This window comes from Doryrhamphus excisus, linkage group LG7 (genome assembly GCF_037039965.1).
Source record: "Doryrhamphus excisus strain RoL-2023G ecotype Guam linkage group LG7, RoL_Dexc_Guam_v1.1, whole genome shotgun sequence".
Lineage (NCBI taxonomy): Eukaryota > Metazoa > Chordata > Actinopteri > Syngnathiformes > Syngnathidae > Doryrhamphus > Doryrhamphus excisus.
The window spans coordinates 12671709-12693151 of record NC_136363.1 but is presented as its reverse complement, the minus strand read 5'-3'; the positions used below and the strand labels follow the sequence as shown (position 1 = coordinate 12693151).

The 21443-nt window shown below is 46.3% G+C and overlaps 1 protein-coding gene across 2 annotated transcripts in view; it reads right to left on the bottom strand.

Moving 5' to 3' along the window:
- atxn1a (ataxin 1a) overlaps nt 1-21443 on the bottom strand; it is a 61897-nt gene that overhangs the window by 24847 nt on the left and 15607 nt on the right. For both annotated transcript variants that reach the window (XM_058046864.2, XM_078792134.1), the window contains one exon: nt 8612-8802. The gene's annotated coding sequence lies outside the window, so the exon portion shown is untranslated. The remainder of the gene's footprint in view (nt 1-8611; nt 8803-21443) is intronic.

Genomic DNA, 21443 nt, shown 5'->3' with positions numbered 1-21443 from the left:
AACAACTGGCAGCGAGTGGGCGGCTCCCGCCATCTGGCGAGATGAAACCCCCGCCGCACCTCTACACACACTCCATGTGTCTGTGTGTGTGTGTGTGTGTGTGTGTGTACCCTGCAGCAGCTCCAAATAGTAACAGCGTCATGTACAGTCGTCAGGGTGGCTGAGTTCATGTAGGTGATGATGTATGGGGAAGGTTGCGGTGTGTGTGTACATATGTGTGTGTGTGTCGTATTGTTGCGAGTTCTTACTTCCTGCGACTTGATGTGACGACTTCATTATCGGCCTTAGCGGGAGACAAATCCACCCGGTTCCTCCATGTGTGTGTGTGTGTGTTTGCCTCTGCGTTACCACGGCAACACAAACAAACAAAACAGCAACTGGGAAAAGAGAGACTCCGATAGGTAAAAGAGGTAAAACGATGAGAGAATCCACCTCGTCAAGCCGTCAGCTGTTGTTGCCATGGTGAGGAAAAAGCTATTTTAAGTGAACTTGAGTGACTTTTTCCTTGCACGAGGCGAAGACACCTTCAAGTGCAAATGGAAAAGCATTCCTGCAGTAATAATTACATTGACAGTGCATATACACCTACAACTTACACATTATTGGTATTATTATCATTTTTATTAGTAGTACTAGCGTGCATTATGTCACATTTGTTGCCAACATATGGATAGAGCGGTCATGCCAGTGCACACATACATGATGAAAGTACTTTTCTGTACTTACACCCCAGGAAATTCAATATTTGGGCTTTAAAACAAGCCGCGTTTGTGTGAAATGTGTACAAAATGTAGCATTCTCATGCTTACACTGTAAGAAGTTTGCATTTCCAACCATCCACATTGGATTGTCACTCACAGAGAGACATTATTCATTCATTCATTTTCTACCGCTTTTCCTCACGAGGGTCGCGGAAGGTGCTGGAGCCCTTCCCAGCTGTCTTCGGGCGAGAGGCGGGGTACACCCTGGACTGGTGGCCAGCCAATCACAGGGCACATAGAGACAAACAACCATTCACACTCACATTCATACCTATGGACAATTTGGAGTGGCTAATTAACCTAGCATGTTTTTGGAATGTGGGAGGAAACCGGAGTATCCGGAGAAAACCCACGCATGCACGGGGAGAACATGCAAACTCCACACAGAGATGGCCGATGGTGGAATTGAACCCTGGTCTCCTAGATGTGAGGTCTGCGCGCTAACCACTCAACACAATATTTCAACCTTAAATATTCCTTGCGGCGGCATGGCGGTCGAGTGTTTTTCTCCGGGTACTCCGGTTTCCTCCCACATTCCAAAAACATGCTAGGTTAATTAGCCACTCCAAATTGTCCGTAGGTATGAATGTGAGTGTGAATGCTTGTTTGTCTCTATGTGCCCTGTGATTGGCTGGCCACCAGTCCAGGGTGTACCCCGCCTCTCGCCCGAAGACTGGGATAGGCTCCAGCACCCCCGTGACCCTCGTGAGGAAAAGCGGTAGAAAATGAATGAATGAATATTCCTTGCTGTCATATTTAATTTTCATGTACATACTATTTTAAATGAAAATGAAATATCACAGAGGTTAATATGCGTGTTTTCCTTCTGCATGAAATTAGCATCTTTATCATGAAAGCGCAACTCGAGCAGGAAGATTGGCACTGTTTGTTCCTTTGTAATTCAACCTAACGACTTGTTTTTAGTCCCGAAAAGCCCAAACAGGAAATAGCTGCGACACAAACACACGCACACCCCCCTGGGGACTTGCACTGTACAAACATACAGGATGTATGGTACGCACCAGAATCTCAGGCATATCACATGTTGTAGCACTTCCAACTAGAAGTAAAGAACTCCTAATCTGGTTGACATAAACGGCCCAGTGATGGATGGCATCGATATTAAAGCAGAGGCGGCGTCAGGACTAAAGAACAGTGGGGCGATATGTCAGATGGGCCGTTGATAAGCCAGCAGGAACATTTGCATGATCAATTATGTTTGCGGTGGAGGGCAGAGGGGGCGTCCGCTGTCAGAGATAAGCCCCGGGTGATAAACGACGGCGTCGTGAGGAGCTTTTATAGTATTTTCCAGTGTGCGTGGGTGGTTATACGGCGTGCTGCGTGCTAACGTGACCTTTGGCGAGGGTGTTTATTCGATGGTTGTAAATATAAGCGCCTACTTCGGGCGCTTCTCGGTGTCCAATGACCGCGGCGGGGAAGGGGATGGAATTAGCCGCGTTGCCACATCCAGTCTGCAGCCGTCGCTACGGGGAATGATGTGGAAATGCACCCGCCGACCCGCCACGGGGGGACGAGCGCACTACAGTGAATAATGAGTGTCTCCATTCACAGGGGACCTGGCAGTAGTGGGACATGTTGGCCTCGTACGTCCCAGCGTCAGCGGCATGAATCAGCCGTCTTCAGTCAAAGAATGAAGGGAAAAGAGAGCGCTTTAATAATTCAGCATCTCCTGCTTCTTCCTAACTGGACTCTCAGCACAGCACACAATGGGGAGACACGCAAAGGAGGACATCAACGGGATACGTTCACATTAGAGGAAGAGATGCTAGGATTTTCTGATGTTTTTTAAATGTTATTTATATGGAAGTCCGTTTCCCCCACTGAAAAAAATAATTAACCCAATGGTAAGTAGAAATAATGAGATAAAAAGTCGAAATTATGACATAGAAAAAGGAAATTATGAGATAAAAAGTCAAAATTACGAGATAGAAAGTCTAAATAATAGATGAAAGAGAAGAGATTATGAGATAAAAAGTTGAAATAACGAGATAAGAAAGTCGAAATTATGAGATCGAAAAAGGAAATTATGAGATAAAAAGTCAAAATTATGAGATGAAAAGTCCAAATTATGAGATGGAAAGTCGAAATAACGAGATAAGAAAGTCCAAATTATGAGATCGAAAAAGGAAATTTATATGGAAGCCCGTTTCCCCCACTGAAAAAATTTATTAACCCAATGGTGAGTAGAAATAATGAGATAAAAAAATGAAATTATGAGATAAAAAGTCAAAATGATGAGATAGAAAGTCAAAATAATGAGATGAAAAGTCATAATTATGAGATAGAAAAAGGAAAATATGAGATAAAAAGTCAAAATTATGAGATAGAAAGTCTAAATAATGAGATGAAAAGTCAAAATTATGAGATAGGAAGTCGAAATAACAAGATAAAAAGTCGAAATAACGAGATAAGAAAGTCAAAATTATGAGCTAGAAAGTCCTAATAATGAGATAAAAAATGGAAATAATGAGCTAGCTTTGTAGAAGAGTCACAGCAGCAGCTCTTCTCTCCTGTTCAGACATGGATTGTGAGTACATTGAGGAGTACTTTGAGTCTAAGTGTTGAAATACTTCATTTGCTGGTGAATTCACATGGAATTGTACTAAACAAAACGCAGAATTTTGAGGCATCGAAATAATAAAAGGGATGTGGCTGTTCACAAATGTTTTCACAACCATTTTGCCAAGTGACGAAGACGACAGCTGGTATCTCATAATTTTGACTATCTTGTCTCAAAATGTCGTCTTTTTATCTTGTAATTTCAACTTTTTATCTCGGAATTTTGACTTTCTATCTCGTAATTTCGACTTTTCATCTCGTAATTTCAAATTTCTTATCTCGTAATTTCGATTTACCATTGGGGTCTTTTTTTTCAGCGGCGGAAACTGGCTTCCATATATTTATTTGCAAATACCCCTACATACCCTCCATACGGTAGGTTTGAAGTAGAGCCATGACTTTAGGATCTTTCAAAAACTAACATTCTGATTTTTTTTTTCTACTGTCACCGAGGAATAAGGAATTTGAATGTGTTTTTCACGCCCATATATTTTTTATGGGCGCTTTCAAAATAAGTAGTTTGAAGGTATGATCTAGAAAACACAATGGGGCCCCAGTTTGTACCCCTTTCAAATTTTGTGACACTAACTACATAAACGTTATTTTTGCACAAGTTTTCCTAAAGTTTGGGTCAGGCGTTCCAAAGATGTGCCAACAGGAGAACTTTGGTCCAAACAGAGTCTTCTCTAACGCCGTGCAAACACGTCCACATGGCTTCCTGAAGCTTCTGTGAAGACCATTTTGGCACAGCTGTTTGGAAAATAATTCCGTGGCTTGGTTCAGCAGGAGTGCCTTGCTTTTATGACAAAAATCCAAACCATCAACCGGGTAAACGGTCGCCAGTTGGGTTGAGTGAGGTGTCAGAGAAAAGTCGGAGGGTTCAGCGTGTGTCTCATGTCAAATGTTTGCTGCCATGAACTCCACTATAGAAACGGGTGTTTTCTACACTTTGATTTGACGATGAATTGGGAAATGCGCCCACTGCTGAAACCTTTTCAATACATTGCCTTGACTTCGGCTGTGGTGACTTTTGCATCATCACTTTCATTTTCAGATCATTTTGGCTTGCATGCCGAAAAAGTGATATGCACGTACAATGTACATTTATATTCATAAATATACTAATTACTGTATATATGTATATTCCCAGGTAGGAGGGGTTTCATTGAGACAAACGGGGGGCGGCATCATCCCAAAGTATACTAATAAGGACACATACTGCATGACATTTGTCCACTCAAACATTCTAATTATCTCATTAGCTTCCGGACTATAGGTAGCACTCATCCTCGGCCATCGTCTCACTCTCTCTCACCGTGCTTTTACGTTTCACATGTCGAGGGGCGAGCGAGGGCATCCCCAGGGCCGCACTAATGTACAGAACAGAATGTACAGAGTGCATTGAAGGAGCTGCTGAGAGGGGTTGAAGCGGGCTGCATCCATTACACTAATCATGTTACCTCACTTGAAAAGGTGCCACTTATGGCGGGGAGAAGAATGGGAAAGGAGCGCGGATGCTAATACATCCCGTGGAAGAATCAACCCTGTGGTGCATATGCGTACATCCACATGGCTAAAGTGTGGCCCTAATAGCAATTACCAACAGTGGGACTTGTGGCCACTTGTTTACGATGAAACAGTCCGTAAGTCGTCCTCCCCGTGCAAACACGGGACTGGCTAATGTCCTGTACGAGTAATGCAATCAGATGGCTCGACCCAATTAGCACAGCGCCGGCCCGGCCAGCTATGATGTCAGCCGCCATTAGTCATACGGCGTAATGCGGTAAAAATCTGAGGAGAGCAAAGTGTCGGGGAGTTTTGCACACGCTGGAGGTAAAGCAACGTGGAAATGAGTGGGAAATCGTGGAAAAAGGTCAACTTGGGAGCGCCAAAAATACCAGTCAGTTGTTTGTTTGTTGCTTTTAGCGCCACCCAAACATGTCAGCCGCCTGCTAATTACAGTACAGGATGATGTTTCATGTTACAAGTTTGTTATTAACACGAGATTAGCTCGCACCTGACATAAACACACACCATGGGAGGTGGAAACAGGAATGCGCCAGAGCAAGCCAGTAATACCACAGAGCAAGAAAACATCCAACCAATGCAGCCAAAACACAGGTAAACAAAAGGACCAGGAAAAGTGAAGCTACTAAGGGTGTTGCTCGGGACATTAAAAGGTGGTGAGATTTCTGGTTCGGAGGGGAGCCGGAGCCAGACTGCGGACTACGGAATGGTTACTGTGAAAGGTAAGAAACGGAATGTGGAAGTGGGAGTGTGCAAGGCATTGTTGGACGCGCACACAAAGTGCTTCATACACACCTTGTCATCCAACCCGCCTTGGCGTTCCCAACACCAGCATCTATGAGTCACGTGTGGCTGTTTTTTTGGGGGGTTTTTTAGACGCCTAACTCACAAGGCGAGACGATGCACAAAATCTCATAATTTCGACTTTCTTATCTCAAAATTGTGACTTTTTATCTCATAATTTTGACTTTCTATCTCGTAATTTTGACTTTTTATCTCGTAATTTCGACTTTCTATCTTGTAATTTCGACTTTCTATCTCGTAATTTCGACTTTCTATCTCGTAATTTCGACTTTTCATCTCGTAATTTCAAATTTCTTATCTCGGAATTTCAATTTACCATTGGGATCTTTTTTTTTTCAGCGGCGGAAACGGGCTTCCATATATTTATTTGCAAATACCCCTACATACCCTACATACGGTAGGTTTGAAGTAGAGCCATGACTTTAGGCTGTTTCAAAAACTAACATTCTGATTTTTTTTCTACTGTCACCGAGGAATAAGGAATTTGAATTTTCACGTCCATATATTTTTTATGGGTGCTTTCAAAATAACTAGTTTGAAGGTATGATCTACAAAACACAATGGGGCCCCAGTTTGTACCCCTTTCAAATTTTGTGACACTAACTAAATAAAAGTCGTTTTTGCACGACTTTTCCTAAAGTCTGGGTCAGTCGTTCCAAAGGTGTGCCAACAGGAGAACTTTGATCCAAACAGAGTCTTCTCTAACGCCGTGCAAACACGTCCACATGGCTTCCTGAAGCTTCTGTGAAGACCATTTTGGCACGGCTGTTTGGAAAATAATTCTGTGGCTTGGTTCAGCAGGAGTGCCTTGCTTTTATGATCAACCGGGTAAACGGTCGGACTGCGGACTACGGAATGGCTACTGTGAAAGGTAAGAAACGGAATGTGGAAGTGGCAGTGTGCAAGGCATTGTTGCACGCTCACACAAAGTGCATGCACACCTTGCTATCCAAACCGCCTTGGCGTTCCCAACACCAGCGTCTATGAGTTTTTTTTTTTTGTTTTTTTGAGACGCCTAACTCACAAGACGAGATGATGCACAAAATTGTGTCCACGCGCACGACACAAGACGAGAAAAGTCCAAACGTGCAGAACGTGAAACGATGCAGGTTATTATTAGCGCAAATAATGACAAATTCCTCAATTAATTTAGCCTTTTATTATGCCTTTGCCACTTTTATGACCTATAAATGTTACAACTGCTCCAGACTCAATTCACTGTGCAATATCTGATTAACCTCCACGTGCAATATCAAGGCTCTAAATACAATATATTAAGTTATATGTGAAGTACTTCTATAATGCCTCATATGAACTCACTAGCAAGATCTCATAGTGTATAGACTGGTCATATACGTATTTCATCTCGTCTCATTACCTGCATACTGTATTTGTAAATAACTCTGGGTAAAACTGTTGATTTGTTAATACTTGGGTTGTTTCCCCACTGGGGAACGAATAAAGGCATATCTTATCTTATCTTAAACAATGCCAAAGTGTCAAATAAAGAGGTTCACCCATTTGGAGCCCTGAAAGAAGTTCTACTGACGTCAATGCGATCCCAACTTCTTTACATGAGCTGCAGATTGCCTGCACTCTAAGTAAACGCAGTCCGACATACCCAGAAGTCCTCGTGAGCGCTTAGGAGCGCGACCAATCACAGCGGAGTGGGCGTACCTAGAGGAGGGCCGGGGGTGGAGTAAATTAAACAGACCGTTTTGGGCCCTGGAAGCGCAGCAGAAAGATGTGCAGAATCCGGAATGAAGAAAGCTTTGTGTGCAGGTTATTGTGTGTAGCTGCTCTATCGGAGTCCACAACTCAATACAAAGCACCAAAAATGAGCATAATAGGTCGCCTTTAATAAAAACGCAACAGCAACAAGGGTTTAAAAATGGCCGCTTTATCCGTTAATTGACTATGATTGCCTGCGGTGCTCCACGACACATATGACGATGGGAGATGAGCGCCACGGCTTTTTTCCACAGTCTCACATTTCATGCAGCGTCTCCCACATCAACACTTGCAGACTATGCTGACGGGACACGGCGATGACACCAAGACAATCATATGCTTCCATTACACTGATTTATTTGTACAAGCCTTGACAGTCAGAAGGCTTTATTGTGGGGAACATTACATGGAATTAATAGCTAATTTGAGATCAGCGCAATCACAGACTGCAGCCTGACTCCCCGAGAGAGGGGGTGGGAGTCATTTACACTTCAAATAAAAAGATAAAAAACCCATTGAATGTATACAACTCCCCTTACTCTCTCTCTCGCTCTCTCTCTCTCTCTCTCGCTCGCTCTCTTTCTGTTCTGGCATATTCTCACAGCCCAGTTTGGGAATACGAAATCAAAGCGCTGCAGAATTTGCAAACACGCCCCCGAGGAGTCACAGCCTCCCAGAAATGCGAGAGGTTTCCTGAGCAGGTTGAAGTAACGTGACGACGGCAAATGAGTGAACGACTTGGTGTTGATTCTCTCATTGACCCTCTTTGAGGCGACACCAGGAAGGGAGGGGGGTGAAAGAGGAGGAAGGGGAGATTATGCATGCAGCCCGTGAACAGACAGGGATTGTCTTCCTCAGTCAGATCCTCTATTCAGCCTCCTCTTCCTCCAACTGGGGAGAAGACTGCTGAGCTGCAGATAAAAAGCACTGAAGAAGGAGCTTCAATGGGAAACCGAGAGGAGGCAAAGAGGCGACTGAGGAGGAAGAGTGAACCAAACTCCTTTAGAAAGTAAGCTTGTAATGAACTTTCACCCCTGGCGTGCTCAAACATCTCATATCCTGCATCATCAAAAGTCAAACGGGCTGAAGGTTACGACCCGTGCACGTAATACGGCACATCCTTTCATACCCTCGCCGTCTATCTGACCTTTCGCGGAGCAGCCGTTCTTTGCTCCGTTACAGCAGATGAAGATTTGAACGGGACGTACCTGAGTGGAGGAGGCAGCGCGACGTGGGCGGAGGAGGCGGAGCCTGTTGTTGTTCAGTCCTGAGATGACACCCGAGCGGTGCCGCCGATCTGGTCGCCAGATGTGGATGGCGTCGCCAGCGGAGGGAAAGCGTCCTGGGTTCCTGCGCCGCGTGTCCCCGTCTGTCCACCTGCAGGAGCTTTCAACATTCCCTGCGAGGGGGCAAAAAAAATACAAATGATTAGGGAGTCACCAGACGAGACAGGATTTGAAATTCATTCATTCATTAATTTTCTACCGCTTATCCTCACGAGGGTCGCAGGGGTTATGGGGTCCACCCTGGACTGGTGGCCAGCCAATCACAGGGCACATATAGACAAACAACCATTCACACTCACATTCATATCTATGGACAATTTGGAGTCACCAATTAACCTAGCATGTTTTTGGAATGTGGGAGGAGACTGGAGTACCCGGAGAAAACCCACGCATACACAGGGAGAACATGCAAACTCCACACAGAGATGGCCGAGGGTGGGATTTTTATTGGGAAATTTAGTGGGAAATTTATTTTGACAAATACAAAACACATAAAAAATATTGCAATCTACTATTTCATTTCTACTTTTCTTTTTTGTCTGTCAATCAATCAATCAATCAATGACACCCCTGTGCAAACTTAACATGCCCTTTGTGCACACATGGTGACTTCCAGCCACTCCCACACATGCACAGCGAGCTGCCTGTTTGCCAGAGGGGATGCATTGTGGTTCCATCAACACGAGGCCGACTCATTACAGCCTCACACCGCCAAACTTGTGACTGTCACGCACTTTGCTGTTTGTGTTGTTTTGCAAACTGTGGGCTTGAATGGCTTTCGAACCTGCTTCTTTCCTTGAATTAAAACCAACCTATTGACCGGAAGGAGTGCCAATCAATACGGACTCCTCACCTGGTTTCACTTTGTCAATCTGATTAATGGAAGAGGCTGCTGGGTCTATGGCAAGCACACACACACACACACACACATACACACACTCTGGTTTTTCCTCTGACTCAGCAGCCCTGGATTGTATATGTGTGCATGTGTCTTGTCTCCCAAATGCTCCCGTTAGCAAGGACGCCACCCGTGTGACACCATTTCAGTGGCGATATTCTTGCCGCTGTGTCTGCACACTTGTTTGCCTTCGCGGGCGCACCAAAACATGTGACTTCATCGAGTATTTAAAAGATTTCACGCCACAGGCCAGAAACGGTGCTTGGAGGTGCCGCACGGAAGGTGACATGACACTGCAATTATTAGTGTGTTTGTCTTAAGTTAATGAAGTTTGGTGTTAAAAGTAGGCATGTTCCACACAAACCTGCATAAATACGCCACAAAAGAACACAGTGTAATCATTTTCTGGTCGAGAGTGAGCCAAAACAACTGGCCTGTAGGCAAACAATATGTCATCCTGTGTGTAAAATAACCCTGTATGAATATTCAGCATTTGATATTATGCAAAAGTGACTTTTTAATGATGTTTTAACAGTAATATGTGTCCTGAAAACCTGTTTATCAGCACCAAACGTGAGAAAAGTCTATCATCTCCCTTGTGCTCCATTCTGGAGAGAAGAGGAAAAAGCCACCATTCCCAGGCTTTGCTACACACCTTAAAATAAAGAACCAAGCTCTGGCAGCTGTCAGTCAGAGACGTGGGAGCTGTAAGGTTCCACTCCTTTATGTGACGTTGTTGCAGAATTACAGTGTACAGTCGTCCCTCATTTATCACTATTAACTGCTTCTAGACCCGACCGCCATAATTAGGATTCATTACATTAATGGATGGAATATTTTATAGAAATATTTTCATATTTTTCGGACTAGGCTGCACGGTGTTCAAGTGGTTAGCACGCTGGCCACACAGCTAGAAGACCAGAGTTCAATTCCACCCTCGGCCATCTCTGTGTGGAGTTTGCATGTTCTCCCCCGTGCATGCGTGGGTTTTCTCCGGGTACTCCGGTTTCCTCCCACATTCCAAAAACATGCTAGGTTAACTGGCCACTCCAAATTGTCCATAGGTATGAATGTGAGTGTGAATGGTTGTTTGTCTATATGTGCCCTGTGATTGGCTGGCCACCAGTCCAGGGTGTACCCGGCCTCCCGCCTGAAGACAGCTAGGATAGGCTCCAGCACCCCCGTGAGCCTTGTGAGGATAAGCGGTAGAAAAGGAATTGAACATTTTTGGGACTACAACTCCTATGATTTGCCCTACTTTCAAGCAGTCTTAATATCAGCATCAACGTTAGAAACTTGGCTATTATGAGAGCTGACTTATTTGAAACGGTTGCAAATATGAGAATATGGGATTGGTATATGTCGAAATAAAGAGAGGCGGACTGCAGAGAATGACAGGATGAAGTCCGTCTGGGTTGCTGCAACTGTACTGCAAGTTCAAAGGTCAAAGCTGCCACTCATGCATACGTGTGTACGTGCACCAGCGTGAGGCAAGAGTGCAGTGTAGCCCATATTAGATAAGATTACAAATAAAACACACACACACACACACCTGTGTACAGGTTGGTAAGAGGGATGGGGGCAAACATTAGCATTGCATTATTTCCTTGATTGGTTCTCTATGCTAGCCTTGTTTACTGCAGGCTGTCTTTGCCTCTCTACTGGTTTATTTAATGCTCTCGCCTCCCCGCTCTAATTGTGGTGGTCTCCATGGCAACACGTCACAACACAGCATCGTGATCCGTGACGGGGATGCATGCAATGAGCGGTACTCTGCAGCAAGTGGTTCCCGTCCATGAGGCAAACTTACTCAGCAACTTTGATGTGAGGGCATCTGGGTGGACATCTGGGGTGGGGGTGGGGTTGGGGGGTACAGAGATATATACAGAATCTTCAAAGCCCCAAACACACACACCACTTCCACAAACAAAAGACATACAGGCAACCCACACATGCATAGTAATAATACATTGTGTTTGATCTACCAAGTCTCAATGGTCCCCTCTCTCTCTCTCACACACACAGACACACACACACACCACCATCATCTAGTCACTTTACCATCCACATTCCCATGCCCTCAATTGTGAGCATCAAGCATTCAAAGCTTCCGTCAAGCATTTTATGATATCTTCCCCAGAGACAACGTTGTAGAAAGTCATCTTTGATATGCAGCACTTAGAGTAGTCAGTGTACGGCTTGTGTAGCAGGACAGATTTACTGTCCACACAGAGACATTATTGTATAAATAGAGGGAGTACTATTGTTATCTAGCTGTGCCTTAATCCTCTTGGGCATGGAATTCACCGGAGGTACAATTCCTTGCTACAGCTTGAGGTTGTCGCACGGGTGCTAAACTGGGTTCAGGTCTGGTGGAGACATGCTTGGCCAGTCCTCCGCCTTCCTCAGCAAGGCGCCTGATCATCTTAGTGTTGGTGTTTGGGGTCCTTATGTCGGCGGAAACTACCCTACCTTAATGAACCGCAGCTCCCCCTGTTCTGGTAGCACTCATGCATGCTACCAGTGTACCTGTTGATTTGTCCTAATCCAATATCATGACATTACTACTACTACTACTTCGCTACCATCAGAAGATGGTATAGAGTATAGAGCGGGACGAGCCACCTGGCGTGGCCCAGCAAGGTGCACTGTATCTGGGCACATGTTCCGAGCAGCCGGTGTGACGCAACAGAGGTCTCTGGCAAACCTTTACACCAGGGGTCTCAAACACGCAGCCCGCGGGCCAAATGTGGCCCGCAGGACACTAGTTTGAGGCCCCCGCTTTGATATGAAAGTTTAATGTTAGTGCGGCCCGCGCAAGTTTGATATGGATGCTGTATGGTATCATGTACCCAGAAAAAATTGTTACGTTTGATTAATGTTCATGTTAAAGGTTAAATAACTGTTAATAGTTATCCTCCCTATCCGTGTGGAAGTGGTAAGTTTTTGGCTATTTAAGTTTAAAGGAAATAACTTGAAGGCTACCGTTTAGGTCGCTAGCTCTCTAGTTTGCGAGTTAGCATGTGTCTCAAGACCCTGCAGTTGCGCAATATGTTGTAAATAAAAAAGTATAAATGTGACTATAGTCGTGTTTTGTCATGTCTACAGGGCTCTAATAATGCTTTGTTCATTTTAATCTAAAAAAAAAACCACCAACTATATGTGGTTTCTTAAGTTTTTATTATTTGCCGTTTCATTATTATTATTATATTTATTTATTTATTTATTACTGATTGATTGATTTTCTTTATTCTTGATTTGTTTATTTATTTTTCATCTTATTTTGTGTAGAAAAATAAAAAGTAAGATATTTGGAATAGTGGAATGTTTTATCAGAGCTTTTCTTGTAGAAAATTGGAACCAAAGCAAAGTTTTTAAAAATTTTTTGTTTTTAATAAATGCGTTTTGTTTTTTGTTTTTTTTGAAAACCTGATGCGGCCCAGTCTCACCCAGACCCGAGCTCCAGTGGCCCCCAAGTTTGAGTTTGAGACCCCTGCTTTACACTTTTGGTTGGTGGCTGACAAGGTTTTTTGTGTGATACATTTTTTTGTCCCCTCATCACAGCACATTTTGCAACAATGGAGTGTTTTTTTAATTATTGGTTATCAGAAGTACTTTTAATATTCTTGAATTTATCTATATGACGTCATAATTCCCTCATATCGGCCAATAATTGTCGTGCCCTCCTAGTTTGCATACAAGCTGTACTGTCACGCTCTGTGTGGGTTTGCACGTGACAGTTTATGTTTGAGTTCCCCGTTTGGGCTTTGGTTTCCATTTGGAACTTTTTGTATTGGACTTCCTCTTTTGCCTCCTTTTCCTTAGTTGCCATGGTTACCCACACCTGTGCCTAATTTGTCCCATTATTTAGTTCAGGTGTGCGCTTCTCCCTTCGTGGGATTATTATCGTTTGTCGGCCAGCAAGTTGTGTTGCCTTTTTTCCCGCTGCTACAACTAATGCTTAAAATAAATATTATTTACCGGCATTTGGTCCTGCTCTCTGCATCCTGGGGTCTCACCGCAACACAGTGATGCCGAATCGTGACAGAATAATCCCACCAAAAGATGACGACCTCGCGGAGAATGCTTTCTGGACCTGGCAGCTTGTCAAAGCCATGGAAGACGAGGATATGGCGAGACCGCCTTGGGAACTGGAGAACACGGTGCGCGGGCCGGACGACACGCTCGTCTCAATGGCGTGGTTTTGTCCCGGACCCACCGGCAACACTCCAGACCGTCCGCGACACCGACGCAAGCCGCGGCGCCGGAAGAAGCCCTGCTCGTCCTCTCCACGCCGAGCTAAGGTACCCCCGCCCTCCTACTCTGCTGGTTTCGACGAACTCGACGGAGATGTCGAGTTCGACGAGTGGACCCGGCATTTTTTCAAGGAGTTGGAGCAGGCGTGTGCGAGGTACACGCCGAAGGAGCTGGAGACCATGGTATGGGGGCCGGACTACACGCTAGTGCCGATGGCTTCACACGCTGCACACCCTCCGACGCGATGGCGTCGCCAAGAGGTGTGGCCGCCCTCTTCCGCCTCGCCATGTCACGCCACTGCACAGCACTACCCTCTCGCTGTTGCCGAGTCACAGCCCGTCGGGCGTTCCCTGACGGCTCCCGTGGCAAGTGGCGAGGCTCCCCGGATTCCTCCAGTTCCCAAGCCACGCAGCCCCAGGTGTCCCCAAGACCCGGCTCCCGTGCCAAGCTGCGTGGCCTCACAGTTTCCTCCAGTTCCCAAGCCACGCAGCCCCAGGTGTCCACAAGACCCGGCTCCCGTGCCAAGCTGCGTGGCTTCACAGATTCCTCCAGTTCCCAAGCCACGCAGCCCCAGGGGGTTCCAAGACCCGGCTCCCGTGCCAAGCTGCGTGGCCTCACAGATTCTGCCAGTTCCCAAGCCACGCAGCCCCAGGGGTTTCCAAGACCCGGCTCCCGTGCCAAGCTGCGTGGCCTCTTGGATTCCTCCAGTTCCTAAGCCACGCAGTCCCAGGTGTCCCCAAGACCTGGCGCCCGTGCCCAAGCCGCGCAGCCCGAGGGGTTCTCAAGACCCGGCTCCCATGCCAAGCTGCGTGGCGTCCCTGATCCCGCCCATGCCCAAGCCGCGCAGCTTCAGGACCAAACAAGTGGCTGTGGCCGGGACTGCTGACCTGGAGGAGCCAGTGACCCTCCTCCAAGCCTCCCTCCTCCCTGCCCTGGGTTCGGCCCCCTCGGATTACGGCGTCTGGGATCCGCCTTCGAGAGGGGGGGCTGGTACCACCTGCTGGGCTACGGTGGAAGCACAGCCCAGCCCGCCGATGGAAGGGGAGGATGGCGCCACCGGCTGGGGGAGTGAGGAGGCACAGCCCTCTCCACCTGCAGGACGAGCAGCAGGGCTTGCGGGAGCAGATGGACAGGCTCTGGCAGGGACCACGCCTGCTGCTTTGCCGTCGCCGCGTCGGGATCGGACGCCTGCTTCTTCGCGTCGGGATCGGACGCCTGCTTCTTCGCGTCGGGATCGGACGCCTGCTTCTTCGCGTCGGGATCGGACGCCTGCTTCTTCGCGTCGGGACCGGACGCCTGCTTCTTCGCGTCGGGACCGGACGCCTGCTTCTTCGCGTCGGGACCGGACGCCTGCTTCTTCGCGTCGGGACCGGACGCCTGCTTCTTCGCGTCGGGACCGGACGCCTGCTTCTTCGCGTCGGGACCGGACGCCTGCTTCATCGCCGTCTTCGCGTCGGACTCCTGCTTCATCGCCGTCTTCGCGTCGGACTCCTGCTTCATCGCCGTCTTCGCGTCGGGATCGGACGCCTGCTTCTTCGCGTCGGGATCGGACGCCTGCTTCTTCGCGTCGGGATCGGACGCCTGCTTCTTCGCGTCGGGATCGGACGCCTGCTTCTTCGCGTCGGGATCGGACGCCTGCTTCTTCGCGTCGGGATCGGACGCCTGCTTCTTCGCGTCGGGATCGGACGCCTGCTTCTTTGCCGTCTCCGCGTCGGGGCCGGACGGCCTCTAGACTTTCGGCCGGAGCCCTGGTTTTGCACCCAGGGCGCCCCCCTGAGGACACCTACCTTGCGTTTGGTCGAGGGCGCCCCCCGGAGGGTGTTTACCGTCCCAACCATTCCCTCCATCACGTGGAGGGGTCTTGTTGGCTCCGCCGGGCCTGCCGCCCCGGCCGGCCCCCTGAAGGGTCCCGTCGGCGACCCACCTCCGGTCCCCCCACCACCCTTCCCTCTGAACTGTTTCGGACGTCTGGGATCCGTCCTTGAGGGGGGTGTACTGTCACGCTCTGTGTGGGTTTGCACGTGACAGTTTATGTTTGAGTTCCCCGTTTGGGCTTTGGTTTCCATTTTGAACTTTTTGTATTGGACTTCCTCTTTTGCCTCCTTTTCCTTAGTTGCCATGGTTACCCACACCTGTGCCTAATTTGTCCCATTATTTAGTTCAGGTGTGCGCTTCTCCCTTCGTGGGATTATTATCGTTTGTCGGCCAGCAAGTTGTGTTGCCTTTTTTCCCGCTGCTACAACTAATGCTTAAAATAAATATTATTTACCGGCATTTGGTCCTGCTCTCTGCATCCTGGGGTCTCACCGCAACACAGTGATGCCGAATCGTGACATGTACTACATGCTATACAAGCCGGTGCTCTAAAGTATACTATCTCCAGAGTATTGTTGCTTTGCTGACTTTTGCACACTCTTAGCACATGGGACGCCATGGAAATGGCTCCCAGCATGGTGTGCACTCATGCAGTGACACAAGCTGTCTCTCCCACCAGAACGCTAAATAAGCATGGATTAGCATGTTCTCCTGGGGGAGCGATGCAGCATTTCAGGTCACCCGAGTCACGTCGTAAAAGCATCCACCCCTCCCCTCGGTGAAAGCCTCGCAATCGGTTACATAAACAAGGTCACAAGGTCAAAGCAGACGTCGCAGCGTGGCTGTTAGCATTCCGTGGCGGCCCACCCCGTCAAAACCTTGACGGGCAGGAGCTGTCGAGCTCTTCAGGCGTAGCTCCGGGCCAAGCTGGTCGAGTACGGACATGTCATCCGTGACCTCTGACCTCCTGACGCAAGAGATCAGGCTGCCTGTTTTGTTTTGGTGGCGGGGATCTCTGCAGCTCATGTGAGAGAGGGAGGCAGGATCACGCCCGAGTCAAACCTTCATGATTTTATCTACCAAACCGGGCAAACACGCATCCGCCACTTGTTGCTAGGCAGACATCATGGGGTATCCATGATGCCACGGCTCTTTGTGTCCTGGACATCATTAAACAAAATGCTGCAGATTCCTAAAAAAAACCAAGGCACTCTTGTCATATACAGGATCTTCGACTAGCATGTTTGTAGTAGTTTTTAAAAACAGTAGAACTAATTAACAATCTTTGATCTGCGTTTTTGTAGCAGCTTCGTAAAAAACAGCACAACTTGTGTCTAATTAACAATCTTTGATCTGCGTTTTTGTAGCAGCTTCTTAAAAACAGTAGCGCTTTTGTCAGATGCAGGATCCTCGATTAGCATTTTTGTAGTAGTTTCTTAAAAACAGCACAACTTGTGTGTAATTAATCTTTGATCTGCGTTTGTGTAGTAGGTTCTTAAAAACAGTAGAACTTGTGTCTAATTAACAATCTTTGATTTGCGTTTTGTAGCAGCTTCTTAAAAACAGTAGCGCTTTTGTCATATACAGGATCTTTGACTAGCATTTTTGTAGTGGTTTCTTAAAAACAGCACAACTTCTGTCTAATTAACAATCTTTGATCTGCGTTTATGTAGTGGGTTCTTAAAAACAGTAGAACTTGTGTCTAATTAACAATCTTTGATTTGCGTTTTTGTAGCAGCTTCTTAAAAACAGTAGTGCTTTTGTCATATACAGAATCTTTGACTAGCATTTTTGTAGTAGGTTCTTAAAAACAGCACAACTTGTGTATAAGTAACAATCTTTTTGATCTGAGTTTTTGTAGTAGGTTCTTAAAAACAGTAAAACTTGTGTCTAATTAACAATCTTTGATCTGCGTTTTTGTAGCAGCTTCTTAAAAACAGTAGCGCTTTTGTCATATACAAGATCTTCGACTAGCATTTTTGTAGTAGCTTCTTAAAAACAGTAGAACTTGTGTCTAATTAACGATCTTTGATTTGCGTTTTTGTAGCAGCTTCTTAAAAACAGTAGTGCTTTTGTCATATACAGGATCTTCGACTAGCATTTTTGGAGTAGTGTCTTAAAAACAGCACAACTTGTGTCTAATTAACAATCTTTGATCTGTGTTTGTGTAGTAGGTTCTTAAAAACAGTAGAACTTGTGTCTAATTAACAATATTTGATCTGCGTTTTTGTAGCAGCTTCTTAAAAACAGTAGTGCTTTTGTCATATACAGGATCTTTGACTAGCATTTTTGTAGTAGTTTCTTAAAAACAGCACAACTTGTGTATAAGTAACAATCTTTGATCTGCGTTTTTGTAGTAGGTTCTTAAAAACAGTAGAACTTGTGTCTAATTAACAATCTTTGATCTGCGTTTTTGCAGTAGAGCCTTAAAAAAAAGCAGCATGTTGATGTCACCTAGGGGATCTTTGACAGAAGTTGCTTAAAAATAGCAGAACTTGTGCCATGTGGAGAATCCTTCGCTCGTGTTCTTGCATGAAATCCTTAAATCCTTAAAAAAAAAAAAAGTTCATCCTTAAAAACAGCAGAACGCTACCACCATATAGGATATGTTTTTCGCAGCAAACATAAACCGTCTCTAATAGTGCGGCCATCCTCTGACAGCCTAGCAGGCAATAAATCAGAAAGTATGACGCGTGTTTACGGTACAGTGTGTTGCTGCTCTCCTTTGCTTGTGGCAGCTTGTTATAAGGATGCCTGCGAGGCACATGGGCGGGCGGCAAGGCACCGCCGGGCTACAAATTGCACCAAGGTCACACACACACACATCGTAGCTCAAAGTAGTAGGCGACGACTTTAGGACTTATTTGTTTTTAAATCTACATTTGCTCCATTTGGGAGTAAATACGACTGCCAAAAAACATCTTTCAGCAGCTCTGCGTTGGCATGATAAGCTTCCGAGAGCCGCTATTTGAGGAAATTCGCAATAGCGTGCTTGGATCGGAATCTGGGTAAGCAAAAATAAAAGCGAGGTAAGGATAGAGGGATAGAGGGAGGGGGGGCTGTTATTTTAAAAACGCGGTCATCTCTTGTTTGGCGCTCATCTCTGGTGATGCTTCATGGGCTTCATCATGAATAATTGAGGCGAAGCATTGCACCCTGTCCTCTTGCGTTGCTGTGTTTCCTGCGTCAGGTATTCCTCACGTCGTGGGGACATTCCCACCCGGATTAGGGAACATGAGATTATGATGTAAATGCTCCAAAGGTTCAGGTGAGGTGAAGGTGGGACAGACGGCGGTCCTGCTACATCGCCAGGGGTGTGTATTGTAACACGCCGCGCAGTTTGGCTGCGAGGAAGTGCGGCAATTTCACACAGCTCCGAGTGTGTGTCTGCCCCACTTTCAGTCTTTTAATCATGCAGACATTGGTGTGGGTGTGGGTGTGTTTTTGTGGATGTGTGAAGGGATCGCACTTAGAGCTGCCTGACCTGAGACCACCCTGTTTGTGTGTGTGTGTTTTTTCTACTGGTGTTCTTGCAGCGTCACTGAGGCAGCGTCACCAAGGCGAGATGAGGAGGTTCGTAAGAGACTCATGTTCATGTTCATATTCTGGTGACATCAGATCTGATACATCATGAAGGATCTGCACACTTTACTTAAATGAACTGTGTTTTTTATTATTATTGATTATTTAGGTATTTTTATTTTATAATGTATTAACTCAGCTAGGGGCGGCACGGCGGATGAGTGGTTAGCGCGCAGACCTCACAGCTAGGAGACCAGGGTTCGGTCATCACCCTCGGCCATCTCTGTGTGGAGTTTGCATGTTCTCCCCGTGCATGCGTGGGTTTTCTCCGGCTACTCCGGTTTCCTCCCACATTCCAAAAACATGCTAGGTTAATTGGCGACTCCAAATTGTCCATAGGTATGAATGTGAGTGTGAATGGTTGTTTGTCTATATGTGCCCTGTGATTGGCTGGCCACCAGTCCAGGGTGTACCCCACCTCTCGCCTGAAGACAGCTGGGAGCTATGATAGGCTCCAGCTTATAGTCCAGAAAATACGGTAAGTAGGATGTTTTGGTTGATGCAGCCATGTTTTTTTTTTACCAATCTTGCTCAAATTTAACAAATGTGCTAGGCACTTCTCTAAAGGCGTGTACCAAATTTGGTGGTGATTTGGCAAAATGCGCTAAAGTTGTGGTGTTTTTTGGGGGCTTTGAGGAAAAAGTCAGTCCAATTGATGGGATTTCATAACAGTGCCACCATGTAGTGTAAAATAATAGTATAAATAATTTATATAAAAATATTTTTAAAATCATAATATTGAACGGGGGCTGCTTGGTGGATGAATGGTTAGCACGCAGGCCTTACAGTTAGGAGACCCGAGATCAATTGTACCCTCGGCCATCTCTGTATGGAGTTTGCATGTTTTCTCCGGGTACTCCGGTTTCCTCCCACATTCCAAAAACATGCTAGGTTAATTGGCGACTCCAAATTGTCCATAGGTATGAATGTGAGTGTGAATGGTTGTTTGTCTATATGTGCCCTGTGATTGGCTGGCCACCAGTCCAGGGTGTACCCCGCCTCTCGCCCAAAGACAGCTGGTATAGGCTCCAGCACCCCCGGCAATCCTCATGAGGAAAAAGCGGTAGAAAATTAATGAATTAACTCAGAGAATTATGCTATTGTTCTTGCTGTACTATCCATTTATTATGAAAAGTGTATTGTACAAATAGATACCTCACACCTCAACTCCCGTTGAGCAAATAAACGCCCCCCACCCCACGCACACGGCCGTAATACGAACAAATATGTGAGGTGAAAGGTATTCATGAGTGGTTTTGACTGATAGGAGTTCAGCGTCGGGTCATAAAGAGTGTCGCTGTCAGCGTGGTTGTGCACAGCAAACATCACCTATTTGCTCAGATGTCTACAAGGGATGGTGCAACGCTCCAGAGAGTCATTCCTTGCGAAATCTCCAGTACTGCTAACCCTCCGTGTTTGATAAGATAAAGTAAATACTGTTCTCACCCCCCCCCCCCACCCACCCCCAGTCTGAAGCAACTAACAAATGTTTCACTGTCTCCTAAGCCTGAGGTCATCCTCCGTTTTTTCCATCTAATGAGGCTTAACCACACAAACAAGGACACAAGCTTACTACTTCTACGAGGCTTTGCGGAACTGTGTCTACTGTTTCAGAGGATTAGAAGTAAACAACAACATACCCCCCCCCCAGAGTTGGTGGTATTAGCACTCAAGCAGCAAACGGGACAAGGAGAAACCTTTTGCAAAGTTCAATATAAAAAAACCTGCAAATCCAGCAGCTTCTTAGAAGCCTTGTGCAAGCTTTGGGAGGATTACATCATCAGAGGTTTGTGGTGGTGGTGGTGGTGTGGATGGGAGTTTTTTTACGTTTTGCACTCAGGGGAAGAAGAAGACAAGCGAGAATGTGCAGCTTTGAACTTGCAGATGTCATCAAGTTTCTGAGTGATCACTGAGAGTCAGACCGGCTGCAACATCTGCAGCAGATTAGCAGAGATATTGTCGGTGCAAATCCGCAAACCGTCGCTTCCAGAATGGCGATCAGACGGTCCAGAGCGTCTTCCCGTGCATTTCACAGCTAAACGTCTAAAACGCAGACTATACACGACACCTCACGTGAGTCAGAGTCGCTCGGTCGTACACAAAGTTCTCAGTGAGACCTGATGAGTGCGACGTGTTCTTAGCAGAATTAAGGAGGAATTAAAAGATAAACACGATATGTATAACCTGGACGCTCTGAGCCTT